The sequence below is a fragment of the Pristiophorus japonicus genome, chromosome 5 (genome assembly GCF_044704955.1).
Source record: "Pristiophorus japonicus isolate sPriJap1 chromosome 5, sPriJap1.hap1, whole genome shotgun sequence".
In the NCBI taxonomy this organism is placed as follows: Eukaryota; Metazoa; Chordata; class Chondrichthyes; family Pristiophoridae; genus Pristiophorus; species Pristiophorus japonicus.
In genome coordinates this window covers 230,191,851-230,208,145 of record NC_091981.1, presented here as the reverse complement: position 1 = coordinate 230,208,145, position 16,295 = coordinate 230,191,851, and positions in this window count along the sequence as shown.

Here is a 16,295-nt window from a genome sequence, read left to right as displayed (position 1 = left end):
AAAACCCACAAGTATGAAGCAGAGGCTACTTTTATTCATCTGGGAATATTCTGCACCTGCTGCTTCTAACATGCTGAGAAGATGAGACCAGACACGTTTAGCATTGACAATCCCGTCCATACGTAGAAAGGGTTTACTGTGTAACTAAAGCTGCAAGGATTATTCACTTCTTCTTTCAATGTGTTTTTCACCTGACAGAATTCTATCAGTCAGATTGTTCACATTATATAAATGTGGGCATTGGTTAAACAATTAGAATTAATTTCAAAGATAATTTCAAAGATGATTTTGTTGCACACTATAAATTGATGAATGAGGCCTACAGTTCAATTACATCTTGAACTGCAGTATTCTTTCCGTTAAGTTCAGTATGCATCAACTTAAATATTCAACTTCAAATCTAATTGAAATTCCTTTGGAAATTTAAGTCCACTCCATCCCTTTAGTGGCTGAACTTCAATGTGCTATTCAACTTTAATTTTCAAGTCTCCTTTACTTCAAGTAAATCCTCTCTGTCTACACTTTCCTGTCTCTCTTTCATTATATGCAACATCCCTTCCCAAGGGGGCAAACAGATGGTCTGTACTCAGTCCCTCACCAGTATTACTTTGAAGCCAACCTCTCTAAGTGGTGATATGAAAGCAGCTCAGGGCGACTCTCACTCCAATTTCCCCTGCCTCCTTGGAAGCATCTGCCATCTTCCCTGGGCCTCTCCATGGCAGGCCTCGGAGAAAGGTAATGGGTATGGTTGGAAAATGAAAATGAAAACCCACAGCCCATTATTCCATGAAACAACACCTTGCAATTATATTACCCCTTTGGCATTCATGCTGTTCTTGTTGCAAATGTAGCTACCAAAAAACGGCACCTTCATTTCTAATTCAGTGGCATTTGAGGCATAAAATCCCTTATAAGCCATTACACAGCCTGTACATCTTTTATTTTTAAAATATTTATAGGAGAGGAGAAATTTACAAGGAAGTATCGTAACATTTTTTAATGCCAGTTAAGTTATAAGATTATCTACGTAAATGTACAATTTTGATGAACACAGGAGAAGAAATTACTATGGTTTGATTTGACTGTTTGATCTTCAATTGTCTATTTTTTCTCAAAAGCACGAAAAATAATCTAAATTTATAAGCAATTCATAATCTTGCGCAATCTACTTTCAAATTGTATTCAAAGAGCGGCATTGTTCTTTATCCTCTGTGTCCATTACGAGGCCAGAAAGATTTCATACATTAGGCAATATATAACCTGCAAGCTAGAAAATGTAAAAAGTTAACATGCTGCTGGTCACCAATAACAGATCTGATATAATTTGAAAGGCAAAATAGGTCACTCTAGCATCCTGTAAGTTGTTACATCTGGATCACAGAATTATTATATGCAGCACATAACAGGAGGCTCGCAAAGAATGACCAAATCAACTTGGATTTAGGCTGTGGAGCACTTTACATTAGAAGAACTAATCTCTAACTAGGACTGGCATCTGTTCTTCCTGCTTTAGACCATATTACAGGGACAGGCTTCATTTATACTTGATTGGAACTCCGCATACACAGATGTAAAAACAAAAGATTCAAAAAAACCCCACTGATGTTTCATTTACTAAATGAAAACGCATCAAGATGTATCAAATAATAATGAAAGGATCGAGTGGGTATATGCTGCTTGTTTAAGCTAAACTCTTTGATTTACAATCTATCCATCTGTTTTTTTGTGTGTGTGTGTGTGTGTTTTCTTTAGCATCAATGGGCGTAATACCGAAGTGTTCAACTATCTTTCTCGTTTCGAGAAACAAACCTTGCAGCTCCTATAGATCACCATCTATTTCTTTTCACCAATCTCTCCATGATAAAAGCTCCACAAATCTTTTTCACAAGTAAGATTAATCCATATTGTCCTAACAGGGGCACAATTTCCTTTTAGCTTAGTAAGCAAAAACATGTAACAGATATAACTGCACTATGAGCTTTTAATTAAACAGTTGAAAAACAGTCTGCAGAAGCCCTTATCACCTTCTAGGTCATCATTAACTACATATCTTACAGAGATTTCATTATTTTTGAAAAAATTCTCATGCTGTGCGATAATTAAATACAACTATCAAGGCAGTTCACACTTTCACTAGTGTTTATCTGTACTGTGTGAGTCAAATGATAGAATGATAGAAAAATTATGACACAGAAGGAGGCCATTTGGCCCATCATATCTGTGCCGGTTGAAAAAGAGCTACCCAGCCTAATCCCATCTTCCAGCACTAGGTCTGTAGCTCTGTAGATTATGGGTCTTTAAGTGCACATCCAAGTACTTTTTAAATGTGATGAGGATTTCTGCCTCTACCATGCTTTCAGGCAGCGAGTTGAAAGTCTCCATTTATTGCTGTTTATAAACAGTTTTATACAGAAGTAAATATGATGTTGCCAAAAGTTTGCTCCACGGTAGTTTCAAAAAAATTACCACTGCAGAAGATTCTTCCAAATATTTACATATATATTTAAAGTAACATTATCTATTGGTTGATTACAATAAAAATAAACAGAAACTAAATATCAGCTCAGTACAACAACAACAGCAATACCATTCTTAAGCTGGAAAATGTCCGCTCTCTAGCTACTATTTTGATTATAAAGCACTTACCCAGGAGACATTTTTGGCCTTAGGCGTTTTAAGCATGGCAACATGCAGAGTCGTGATGACCAACAACAGCCCCACCAGCATGGAAAGCTCGGGGGAGACGTCCACCTGTCCCAGTCACCCAAACTTATATAGTTCCCTGGCCTGGTTAATGGAGGCACAGCAGTAGTTAAAAGAGAGACCAAGACGTTGAGCCATGTCCACTTTCGCAGTTGATGTTAAAATACAGTGACTGTTCCCAAAATACCATTTAAAATATGTATCAACAGACCGTTCAAAGTGATAAATCCTTTATCTTCGCCACAGAAAGGCTGACTCTTCTATCCCACAGTAATTGTCACAAGTACAGAATGAAGCTGAGACACATCACATATCTTTGACTTGCTAGGGGTGGAGCTGGTGCTAAGATGGACACTACGGTGCCCAATCACGCACCAAGCTTTAAGGAAGACTTGGAGACTGTGGCTTACGCAAGCATTAAGATATAAATAAATACCGAAAAGAACTACCACTAGGAGAACCTTGAAGGGCTGTTGCTGGTGTCTTCAGTTTTCATTGCTGTATCCCACAACAAAGCTGAACTTCAGTATTATTCAGTGCCTCTGTCACAATGATACAAGCAGTCTGTTATCAGTTCACTTAATAATGCATGGGCAAAAGCAGTTGGATCCAGCTGGTTTTTACCTCGCATTACTCCCTGGTAGCTGTCGACGTCACATGGTACACCTGGTGTGAACGTGGCCCCACAGCTAAAGTCAAGTAACCTGACAACCAGCAATAATTATTGGAGGAGAAAAATAGAGCCGATTCACCTGGAAAATTGATTCCAGTCCTTCTTGACTTGTACTGTATTGTATTGTATTATCTTCCTTCTCTCTGTCTCGTGCGCTTTCCCTTCTATCCTTCCGTTTTTACCTCATGTCAATCCAGATTACTTAAGTAGATCCAGGCTAAATTTTACAACTATCAGTACTGATTAGTGTGGGTTGATTGAAAGCGGATTATAGACAAAGGCCTCTGCCTCCTCACTTAACCAGCAGGTCAGTATCATTTACAAAGTTCTTAGCTCCCCTCAGCACAAACCTCCAGATTAAACCATTTTCAAGCAAACAATAATTGCTGGGTTACAGTTTGATTCTGAAGAAAATATTGCTTTAGATAAAACTGTTAAAAATGCAACTTATAAACCAAAATTAAGGTTCATATGTTTAAAATGACAGTTTAATACATTAAATATTTGTCCATATTTATTAATATTACTTGAATATGTCATCTATTCAGATCTGCACTTCCCCCACAGAAACTACAATATCTTGCGCATGTTATGGAGAATATATGCATTTCAGCTCAGAATGTCTTACCTTTAAGGAATGAGGTTTCATTATAGGATGAAAAACTATAAATCAAATTAAATTGATTGTTTCAGATTGCTAGATTATATATATATAATAGTATAAAAGCATGAAATATCACCTTGTTCCAGACCGATCGGTGCACCATTTCCTAGCCTCAGAAGATGCTCTCAGTCTGCAGAGAAATGCCTGGAACACACATTCGCAACCAGAGAGTGTTTGTTTCCATGACGACGCTCACCAGATTCCAGTGTTGAAGAATAATTCAAAAGCGTCGATGATAGAGGGGTAATGAATTTGCATTTTCCAGTCATTAAGTATGATCAATCCATAAATACTGTTGCCTTGAAATTACTGGAGCCTCCTCCGCCACTGGGAATGTAGGATTTCCAGCTGCGAGTTGGGCTTGGTGTCTACCCCATCCTAAGTCCCAGGGCTGGGGTCATTTACATAAAGGGGTGGAAACCTGCACTATCTATGCCACTTTATGGTCAACAAATTGCCGGGGATACAGGAATATCTGTCGCAGAGTGGGGAAGCAGGCCATTGCAGCTGAACATAGAAGACTTCTTAAAAAAAGATCTCCATTGTTCTTTTGCTGCTTTTGGAGAACCAATATCAGTATGGCAATAATAAAATGAAAATTCTAAATTCCCGTTCACCCATCACCTTTGTGCTCACTGAGCTCCATTGGTTCCTGGTTCACCAACTTTAAAATTCTCCTCCTCATGTTCAAACCACTCCTCCCTAACTCTGTAATCTCCTCCAGCCCAACAACTTTCCGAATTCTGGCCTCTTATGCATCCCCCAATTCCTTCGCCCCCCCTTGGAGGCTGTGCCATTAGCTGTCTCGGACCTAAGCTTCTGAAATTCCCTCCCGAAACCTCTCTGCATCTCCACCGCTGTCTCCTCCTTTAATATCCTCTATAAAAACTACCTCTTTTGCTGTGTATGCATGCCTGTTTACTGTGTGATGTCTGTAACACTATTATGCAACACTGAATGTATCCTTACACTGTACACACCTCGCCTGTACACCAGAGGGTGCTGCTGCTGGAGACCTAAGGGTTACCTGCACACTGCGGGTAACCTAGTATAAAAAGGAACACACAGCTTGTTGTCGGCACTCAGGAGCTGCAAATAAAGGACTACAGGTCTGCACAGTTTAAGAATCATACCCTGCCTCATGGAATCATTACTAAAGGTGCCTACATACACTACATCTTTGATCAAGCTTTTGGTCACCCATGCAAGTATCTCCATTTTTGGGTAGGTGCAACTGCTTGTCTGATGACGCTCCTGTGACGTGCCTTGGAATGTTTCACTATATAGTATTAAAGGCGCTATATAAATGCAAGTTGTTATTGTATGAAGAATTATTCACTTTGTTTACTTAAAGATCCTTCATTTGGGGCCCCTATTGAAACTGACAGTAGGCCCCACTTCCACACACAAAAAGCACACCAGCCTCATGCAAGCTCACTTTGCATTGACTGAAGGAAAGACTGAACTGGTAGTATTTCTGGTGTAGAAGATTGTCATCCTGCATATCCCATCTCTTTAATAATGTCAGGATGGAAGGGGGACAGTTGCAACAAGCACCACCAACCCCCACTCCCCAGGAGAAAGAGACAGAGACCCAGCAGAACTATGTCTTGTCGCAAATTCTGACTCCCTCCATCTGGGCTCTACTCCAGAGTCCAAAAAGCTAACAACTCAAAATACAACTCAAAATACAAATCAAAGTACAACTGAATAACAGGAATAATGGTCTATGACCAAGGCCACTGCTTCAGGACAATTGAATAAATTCAATTCCTCTTTACTACATTGGATTTCAGGATTTTTATCAGTGCTTTTGCTTCACATTATGCAATTCAGTTTGTTTTGCAGTGAATACTAAATCCTAATGGCATTACGTATGACATTTGAAAATAAGTTGTTATAATGAGAGTGCTGTGGAGAAATAGAAGGACTTGCATTTATATAGTGCCTTTCAAGATCTTAGGACATCCCAAAGCACTCTGCAGCCAATGAAGTACTTTTGAAGTGTAGTCACTGTTGTAATGTTGGAACATGAACCTCTTACAATTTAAGCTGCGGCTATACCCAATATTCCATCAGTTGTATTATAGTGGGAAAAAAATCTTGGGGGAAAATTCAACTTCGGCGAGGATGCTAAACAAGTACTAGCGGGTTGGTCCATTATACAACCTGACCAATTTTCCTATCCAGTGATTGCAATGGAAAGTAAAGTTGGGCATAGTTTAAATTTGACCATAGGTTAAACATTCAAATATCAAATATTCTAATGTTAGACAAAACTATAAATCTGACTAGCATTAGTTTCTTGGTGCTTTGCTTTCATGTTTCCCCAGACCTTTTATAAGGGTGAGCATACGTGACTGATATATTCTTACGACATCACGAAGAGGCACATACACAAGATGACTCTTAATACAGGAACTGTCATCATGTGACTTTGCCACATGACCCTTTTATTATTTACATTAGTAGTTGCATTACCACAGTAGTCCACTAGATGGAGCAGTAGTCAACTAGGGGGAGCTCTATTACACTTCTCCTTCCTTAATAAAGAAGTAACCATAACAAAATAATCATCATACATAACTTGCATGGTATAAACAACAAAAGATATGGACTTATTTTTTTCATATTTACAAATCAAACTTAACCACTGTGTTTTCTGTTTTGAAGAGGATACCTTTGCTCTCGAACAGAACTTTCCAAACTTGCTGTAGAACTCAGACTCATTCTAGGCTGATCCTGAGGAGAGTTTTTCTCCAAGGGCAACCCTTGATCTACATTTGGACTCTTTACAACTTCAGACTGTTTGTCTGCTTGACTCGGACTCAGACTTAAATTCTGACCTTCTTTTGGACTTGTTTCTAGTACATCTCATGTAGGATTTGTTACTGTTACTCTAGTTGTAACAAGACTATCTGACTCATTAGAAATAATCAAATCATTCCAACTTTCAACTTGTTCCATGTCTGTAGGTAAAATATGATCAATGTGAACAAACCTAACCTTTCCATGATCAAACATCTTGACTAAATATGTGCGAGGACCATGTATTTTCACTACTCTTCCGGGTAACCATTTATGGTGATAGTTCTTCACTCTAACCTTCTGATTCAATTTCACACCTCTCTCTCTTACTCTATCTCTAACATGATTCTCTTTCTGTCTTAATTGTTTCTCTTCTGTCTGACAAGCTAAATCAAAAGTCAAGTTAGGAGTTGTCAACAACTTCCTTCTGATTGCTTCATTTTTCATCCCACAAACAAAGTAGTCACACAAAGCTTGGTCCTGAAAGTTTCCGAAATGACAGTGAATGGATAGTTTTTTAAAGCTACAATGTACTCATTGATACTCTCGTCATTCAATTGATCTCATGTTCCAAAAGGATAACTTTCAACAATTTCTAGGGGCTCAGGACTGTAGTTCTGTTTTAAGTTGCTTAGAATCTCCATCAGTGGCATGTCTTTTGACTTGACGGGAACAAGCAAATTGTTCAGTGTTTCATACACCTCGGGGCCTGCTTCAGTCAAGAAAATAGCCCGTTTTTTTTCTAAAACCATCTGGTTAAGGTTATCATCATCTTCTACGACTTCGACGATACTATTTGGGGTGAAAAACATGTCTAGCCACTTCACTTATGCTCCGAAAGTCTCTCGGTCATGATGGAACTCACCCAAGCACCCTACTATTCCCATAGGCGCGGCCATCTGGACTCTGGTAATGTCTACAGTTCAGCCAAGTGTGCTTGAAATTTTACCTAGGATTTTTAACTGTTCTGCAAGACAAAGAACCCCTCAAAGTCTCTCTGTCAGTTGGCAGGAACATCCACCAACAAAAATTTCAGCTAGAGATCCAGAAATCCTATCCTCATCGCCAATGTGATATATTCTTACGACATCACTAAGAAGCACATACACACACAAGATGGCTCTTAACACAGGAACTGTCATCATGTGACTTTGCCTCATGACCCTTTTATTATTTACATCAGTAGTTGCATTACAACAGTAGTCCACTAGGGGGAGCTCTATTACAGTGACAATAGATAGGGTGGGAGAGGGAGGGAGGGTGGTGGGGTCACCACATATAGTGCTCATTTCGAACTTCTCCTCACTCCAACCTACCACAGGAATGACAGTAGATGGAAATCATAGTAGATCTAATGTCCTCATACCCTTTGTGACCATTAGCTGGGCAGTACAAAATTTGATGTACAGCTGTTTACCATGTGAGAAGGCAACGCATGTATATGCAGAGACTTGAACATTGAATGTGAAGCATATTGAACGGTAACCATGGGGAAACCCAATGTAGCAGTTCCAATAAAGCAGAATGATTAGATTACATTAGGGGGATCAGACTGCCATCAAGCAAAGATGCGGAATGGCAATGGCAAAACAAAGAGTTAAACCTGTTGAGTCTGATGTACAAATGCAGAATTACTCCCCCTACAACTACCACTGTGCACAATGCCCACTTGCAGCCATTAGAAGCCCTGATAGTATTCAAGTTGAACTCCAGGAGACACAATATCTGCCATTCCCTTTTTGTGTGCTGTCTCTTCAAGTTGTATTTCTCACTCCAGACAACAACAAATAACTTGCATTTATATAGTGCCTTTAACGCAGTAAAATGTCACAGAAGTGTTATCAAAGAAAATTTGACACCGAGCCACATAAGGAGATATTAGGACAGGTGACCAAATGCTTGATGAAAAAGTTAGGTTTAAAGGAACGCCTTAAAGAAGGATTCAAAAGTAGAGAGGTGGAGAAGTTGAGGGACAGAATTTTGGAGCTTAGGGCCAAGTTAGCTGTAGGCAAAGGAAATCAGTGAAGCACAAGAGGCCAGAATTGGAACAAAGCAGACTTCTGGGAAGGTTGTAGGACTGGAGGCGATTACAGAGATAGGGAGGGCCGAGGCCTTGGAGGAATTTGAACACAAGGATGAGAATATTAAAATCAAGGTGTTGCTGGACCGGGAGCTAATGTAGATCAGCGAGCACATGGGGTGATGGGTGAAAGGGACTTAGTACGAGTCAGAACATGGGCAGCAGTGCTTTGGATCAACTGAAGTTTACGGAGAGTGGAAGATGGGATGCCATCTACAAACGACTCTGTTATAGTGACTACTCTTCAATAGTACTTAATTAGCTGTCAAGGTCATGAAAGGCATTATATAAATGCAAGTTCTTTCCTGATCCATAAAGTTTATTATTTGCCACCTCTGTGCATTGTGATGTCTGGAAAAAAAGCAAAATGTTCACTTTGATCACGAACAATGGGAAAGTATGTGTAGGTACACCACACTGGAATGGGAAAGTATGAGTAGGTACACCACATTGGAATGGGAAAGTATGTGTAGGTACACCACACTGGAATGGGAAACGATGTGTAGGTACACCACACTGGAATGGGAAAGTATATGTAGGTACACCACACTGGAATGGGAAAGTATGTGTAGATACACCACACTGGAATGGGAAAGTATGTGTAGATACACCACACTGGAATGGGAAAGTATGTGTAGGTACACCACACTGGAATGGGAAAGTATGTGTAGGTACACCACACTGGAATGGGAAAGTATGTGTAGGTACACCACACTGGAATGGGAAAGTATGTGTAGGTACACCACACTGGAATGGGAAAGTATGTGTAAGAACACCACACTGGAATGGGAAACGATGTGTAGGTACATCACACTGGAATGGGAAAGTATATGTCGGTACACCACACTGGAATGGGAAACGATGTGTAGGTACCCACACTGAAATGGGAAACGATGTGTAGGTACACCACACTGGAATGGGAAACGATGTGTAGGTACACCACACTGGAATGGGAAACGATGTGTAGGTACACCACACTGGAATGGGAAATGATGTTTAGGTACACTAGACTGGAATGATTGCTACCAGTTAGAGGGGACCTCCCAAATTGCTAATTTGTAGTGCGGTACTGAGCCTTACAAACGAGCTACTTCTAGTGCAATCCATAGTCTGTGCTGAGTTAGCTCTACAATTGGCAATAGGGGTTTTGCAATTGCTGCAGTAACCCTGGGCTCTGGAGGGGATAAATCTGTGCATCACCAGTGCAGGATATTTACAATAATGACGAATAATAAGTCTTTTGAACACTTCCTGTTAAAAATGAAACCAGGAATGTCAGATAAGGATATATTACCCATGTGATGTGTTCAAATTTTAATGTAGGCAAAGTTGATGTCATGACGATGATGCAATGAAGGATTGGCTGTGAGGGGTATCAGTTCACAGGGAGCGTCTACAGAACCTTATCTTCCAGTACCAGTAGCAAGAATCTAGTTTTGCATAATATTATTTGAAATTTCATATATAAATAGCACTGTTCTCAAATGTTTGCATAAAACTGCATTTAATTGTTGCTATTTAAAGGAAAATATATAAGCCTTTTACTGTGTTTATTTCTGCTCCAGAAATAAATTGCATGGACAAATGTGATGGTACATTTGCATTCCAATCCCACCATTGCACAGCGCCAAGTTTTATATAAAGTGAGAACAGAAAAGTGAATGTTTCCACTTAGCCTGCCACTATTTAGTCCCTTTACTTGCAAAATAAATTTATAAAATACTTTTCAAGATCTTTCTTGCAGTGTCCAGAGTTTAGAATATACACAAAACAGCAGCTGGAGAGCTGTGTTCCTGCTTAGAACGCAATACACTAACCAAGCCTTTAGAAAGACAATGCTGCTGGTCATTTTCCAGCTACATTCCCACATAGAAAGATTAACTCTTAAAGCACAGGCATACAAGTGTTGCTAAATCATGTTTCATTAGTGAGGTTATATATCAAGGGCTGACAAAACTGAATTCATCCAAGCCTCACAGCTCCTCGGGGTGCAACCTAAACAATGCCCAGGGTCAACACTAAAATATGAAACATTTAAAATGGTTTTTGTGTTTTATATCCATAACTGTCGCTACTGGGCTAATAGGCCAAGATGACAGCCTTGCGGCACAGCACAATGATTTTCCCAATACACTGCACCATAGAGTGGAAGGGGATATGTATTGCACCTGCATATTGTGTAACTTGAGTGTTTATCGGACCTCACAGAAGGGACGGCTTACATCTGTGATTCCCAGCAATTATCGTTCCCATTTCTGCTGGACTGTTTGAGGGAGATATTGAGCAAAGGTGAGATGTCAACTCACAGGAAGGGAATTAAAATTAAAAGGAGTTGACGCACACCAATTGCAACTGGCAAGTGGCAGAAGGCTGACTAATTGCCAAGCGATATAGGCAGAGACTGGCCCACTCAGCCAACCAATGATGCTTTGGTGCATAGAGGGAAGCAACTTTAAAATTATGAAACTAACACACAGAATATTGTACCCTATGATGTGCGTACTGAATGTTGCCCCTTTGATGTACATATCCCCTATTTTTGAGTTATTTTACTTTCTTTTTGGGTAATACATCGGTTGCCAAGCTTTTACCAGTGCTGCGTAGTAACTGGATACTTCGAAATGTGATTTGGTGTGACTCACTCTACGATATCCTCCCTTCATTGTGATGAATGACAAACTTTGAATGATATCTTGCCTTGAAGCTTATAAGGGATTAGAAAAACATTGCACGAGAAATCACAGGTGAAAATTTATGGCTCAGCCTATAAGTAGCCTCTTCTATAGCTCCCTTCTCTTCTATGGCTCCCTTGCTAACAGAAGTTTTATAAACCGTTTATAAGCACATCCCTTTTTACAGCTCTCAAAAGCTGTTATAAAAAGGCCATCCTACAACAGCGAAAAGCAACTTGAACCCTGCACTACAAAATAAAATTCAGATTTTCTCTCCTTTCCCCCTGAAGGTGGGTACAATTCTACAAGATGACCTGCAGTCCTTCAGTATCTCATTCATGCAGCAATTTTAATGTAAGACCCTATCTAGACAGAAAGTACTGGAAAATTGTTTGCCGGGGGAAGGCAGGGGGTGGGGTGTAGAGGACAGGGACTCCTATAATCCAATTGGCCCAGAAATCCCGGCCTCCCCGGGTCCATACTGAATGTATACGGACCCGGGAATGCATCGCAAAAGCCGGTTTTCAGCGCATAATGCGCATGTGGTGAAAAGCGGCTTTTCTGATGTCAAACTCCAGCTTGACAGATCTTCCGTATCTCGGCAGCCAGGACATTCGCATGGGCAAGATTGCAGTACTTACCCATATCTTGTCCAGCAAATGTCCTGAAAACTCTTGCACCTGATAAAAGCAGGCGCATAGCCAACTTTTATAGGCGTAAGAATTTTAAGACGTACAAAAACATAATGAAATAACATTTTAAAAACACATTTTATTGTTAAATAGAACTTTTTTAAAAATCGGAAAAATATTTTTTTATAAGACATTAATAACTTTAATTTAAATTAATCTGAAATATGTGGTGTATTTTTTCTATTTTCTATTTTTGTTTGGGTGTTTGGGGTGGGGGGGGTGTTTCTCAATCACAATGAGAACTCCAACTTACGGAGTTCCCATTATTATGAATGAGAAAACACTATACCTTGATTAGCTACCCAGTGCCATGTGACTGCAGCTCCAAATTACAGACGTTCTGACGTGCATGCGCTCTGACACGCAGTGAGTGAAGGCCTCAGGACCGGGATCTCCCGTGGGCGCAGCAGGAACAGGCAAATGTGGATCTTTTTTCCCTTTTTCAGTCGTTTGCCCGCGGAAAGACCTCGACCGGGATTTCTAGGCCAATGTGTGCTCAGCCATTACCTATACATGTGCACTTTCCAGTAGCAGTTACTGGATAATTAGTACCAGGAACCGTGGTTGAATTTTCTCTGTCTTAACTTTACAGCATCAGGGAAGTCTTGTCAGGAAAACAAATGGACTATAATATACAGGTATATATTTTGTGTAATAGAAACATAGAAACATAGAAAATAGGTGCAGGAGTAGGATATTCAGCCCTTCGAGCCTGCACCGCCATTCAATAAGATCATGGTTGATCATTCCTTCAGTACCCTTTTCCTGCTTTCTCTCCATACCCCTTGATCCCCTTAACCGTAAGGGCCATATCTAACTCCCTCTTGAATATATCCAATGAACTGGCATCAACAACTCTCTGCGGCAGGGAATTCCACAGGTCAACAACTCTCTGAATGAAGAAGTTTCTCCTCATCTCAGTCTTAAATGGCCTACCACTTATTCTAAGACTATGTCCCCGGTTCTGGACTTCCCCAACATCGAGAACCTTCTTTCCACATCTAACCTGTCCAGTCCCGTCAGAATCTTATATGTTTCTATGAGATCCCCTCTCATCCTTCTAAACGCCAGTGAATAAAGGCCCAGTTGATCCAGTCTCTCCTCCTATGACAGCCCAGCCATCCCTGGAATCAATCTGGTGAACCTTCGCTGCACTCCCTCAATAGCAAGAACGTCCTTCCTCAGACTAGGAGACCAAAACTGAACACAATATTCCAGGTGAGACCTCACTAAGGCCCTGTACAACTGCAGTAAGACCTCCCTGTTCCTATATTCAAATCCCCTAGCTATGAAGGCCAACATACCATTTGCCTTCTTTACCACCTGTTGTACCTGCGTGCTCACTTTCAGTTACTGATGAACCATGACACCCCAGGTCTCATTGCACCTCCCCTTTTTCTAGTCTGCCGCCATTCAGATAATATTCTGTCTTCGTGTTTTTGCCCGCAAAATGGACAACCTCACATTTATCCACATTATACTGCATCTGCCATGTATTTGCCCACTCACCTAATCTGTTCAAGTCACCCTGCAGCCTCTTAGCATCCTCCTCACAGCTCACACTGCCACCCAGTTTAGTGTCATCTGCAAACTTGGAGATATTACACTCTATTCCTTCATCCAAATCGTTAATGTATATTGTAAAGAGCTGGGGTCCCAGCACTGAGCCCTACGACACCCCACTAGTAACCGCCTGCCATTCTGAAAAGGACCCATTTATCCCGACTCTCTGCTTCCTGTCTGCCAACCAGTTCTCTATCCACATCAGTACATTACCCCCAATACCATGCGCTTTGATTTTGTACACCAATCTCTTGTGCGGGACCTTGTCAAAAGCCTTTTGAAAGTCCAAATATACCACATCCACTGGTTCTCCCTTGTCCACTCTACCAGTTACATCCTGAAAAAATTCCAGAAGATTCGTCAAGCATGATTTCCCTTTCATAAATCCATGCTGACTTGGTCTGATCCTGACACTGCTTTCCAAATGGGCTGCTATTTCATCCTTAATGATTGATTCCAACATTTTCCCCATGACTGATGTCAGGCTAACCGGTCTATAATTACCCGCTTTTTCTCTCCCTCCTTTTTGAAAAAGTGGTGTTACATTAGCTACCCTCCAGTCCATAGGAACTGATCCAGAGTCGATAGATTGTTGGAAAATGATCACCATTGCATCCACTATTTCTTGGGCCACTTCCTTAAGTACTCTGGGATGCAGACTATCAGGACCTGGTAATTTATCAGCCTTTAAACCCATCAATTTCCCTAACACAATTTTCCACCTAATAAGGATATCTTTCAGTTCCTCATTCTCACTAGACCCACTGTCCCCTAATACATTCGGAAGGTTATTTGTATCTTCCTTTGTGAAGACAGAACCGAAGTATTGGTTCAATTGGTCTGCCATTTCTTTGCTCCCCATTATAAATTCACCTGAATCCGACTGCAAGGGACCTACGTTTGTCTTTACTAATCTTTTTCTCTTCACATATTTATAGAAGCTTTTGCAGTCAGTTTTTATGTTCCCTGCAAGCTTCCTCTCATACTCTATTTTCCCCTTCTTAATTAAACCCTTAGTCCTCCTCTGTTGAATTCTACATTTCTCCCAGTCCTCAGGTTTGTTGCTTTTTCTAGCGAATTTATATGCCTCTTCCTTGGTTTTAATACTATCCTTAATTTCCCTTGTTAGCCATGGTTGAGGCACCTTCCCAGTTTTATTTTTACTCCAGACAGGGATGTACAATTGCTGAAGTTCATCCATGTGATCTTTAAATGTTTGCCATTGTTTATCCACCGTCAACCCTTTAAGTATCCTCTGCCCATCTATTCTAGCCAATTCACGCCTCATACCATTGAATTTACCTTTCGTTAAGTTCAGGACCCTAGTCTCTGAATTAACTGTGTCACTCTCCATCTTAATAAAGAATTCTACCATATTATGGTCACTTTTCCCCAAAGGGCCTTGCACAACAAGATTGCTAATTAGTCCCTTCTTATTACACATCACCCAGTCTAGGATGGCCTGCTCCCTAGTTGGTTCCTTGACATATTGGTCTAGAAAACCATCCTTAATACACTCCAGGAAATCCTCCTCCACCGCATTGCCACCAATTAGGTTCGCCCAATCTATATGTAGATTAAAGTCGCCCACGATTACTGCTGTACCTTTATTGCACACATCCCTTATTTCTTGTTTGATGCAGTCCCCAACCTCACTACTACTATTTGGTGGTCTATACACAACTCCCACTAGCGTTTTCTGCCCTTTGGAATTCTGCAGCTCCACCCATACCGATTCCACATCATCCAGGCTAATGTCCTTCCTTATAATTGCATTGATTTCCTCTTTAACCAGCAACACCACCCTGCCTCCTTTTCCTTTCTGTCTATCCTTACTAAATGCTGAATAACCTTGGATGTTGAGTTCCCAGCCTTGATCACCCTGGAGCCATGTCTCCGTGATGCCAATCACATCATATCCGTTAACTGCTATCTGCGCAGTTAATTCATCCATCTTATTCCGAATACTCCTCGCATTGAGGCACAGAGCCTTCAGGCTTGTCTTTTTAACACACTTTGCCCCTTTTGAATCTTGCTGTAATGTGGCCCTTTTTGTTTTTTGCCTTGGGTTTCTCTGCCCTCCACTTTTACTATTCTCCTTTCTGTCATTTGCTTCTGTCCCCCCTTCTATTTCCCTCTGTCTCCCTGCATAGGTTCCCATCCTCATTTGATGAATCATTTGATCATCCATTCTTTATGATCATACACCATACATTCTGAATCCACTCTACACTACATAGTCATACCATCCATAGGCACACGTATCATATGCAGAACGATTTGCTGTCCAAGTATTACAATGTTGCACAAGTGGTTTTGGAAGCAGTGAAAATGCCAGTTTTTGAGCAGATCTAAGTACTTAAAAATTACGTGCTGCAAATTTCTAGTTTAGAAAGGATTTCAATGAAGCGAAAGTTAAATTCTACCTTTGGTAGTCAAT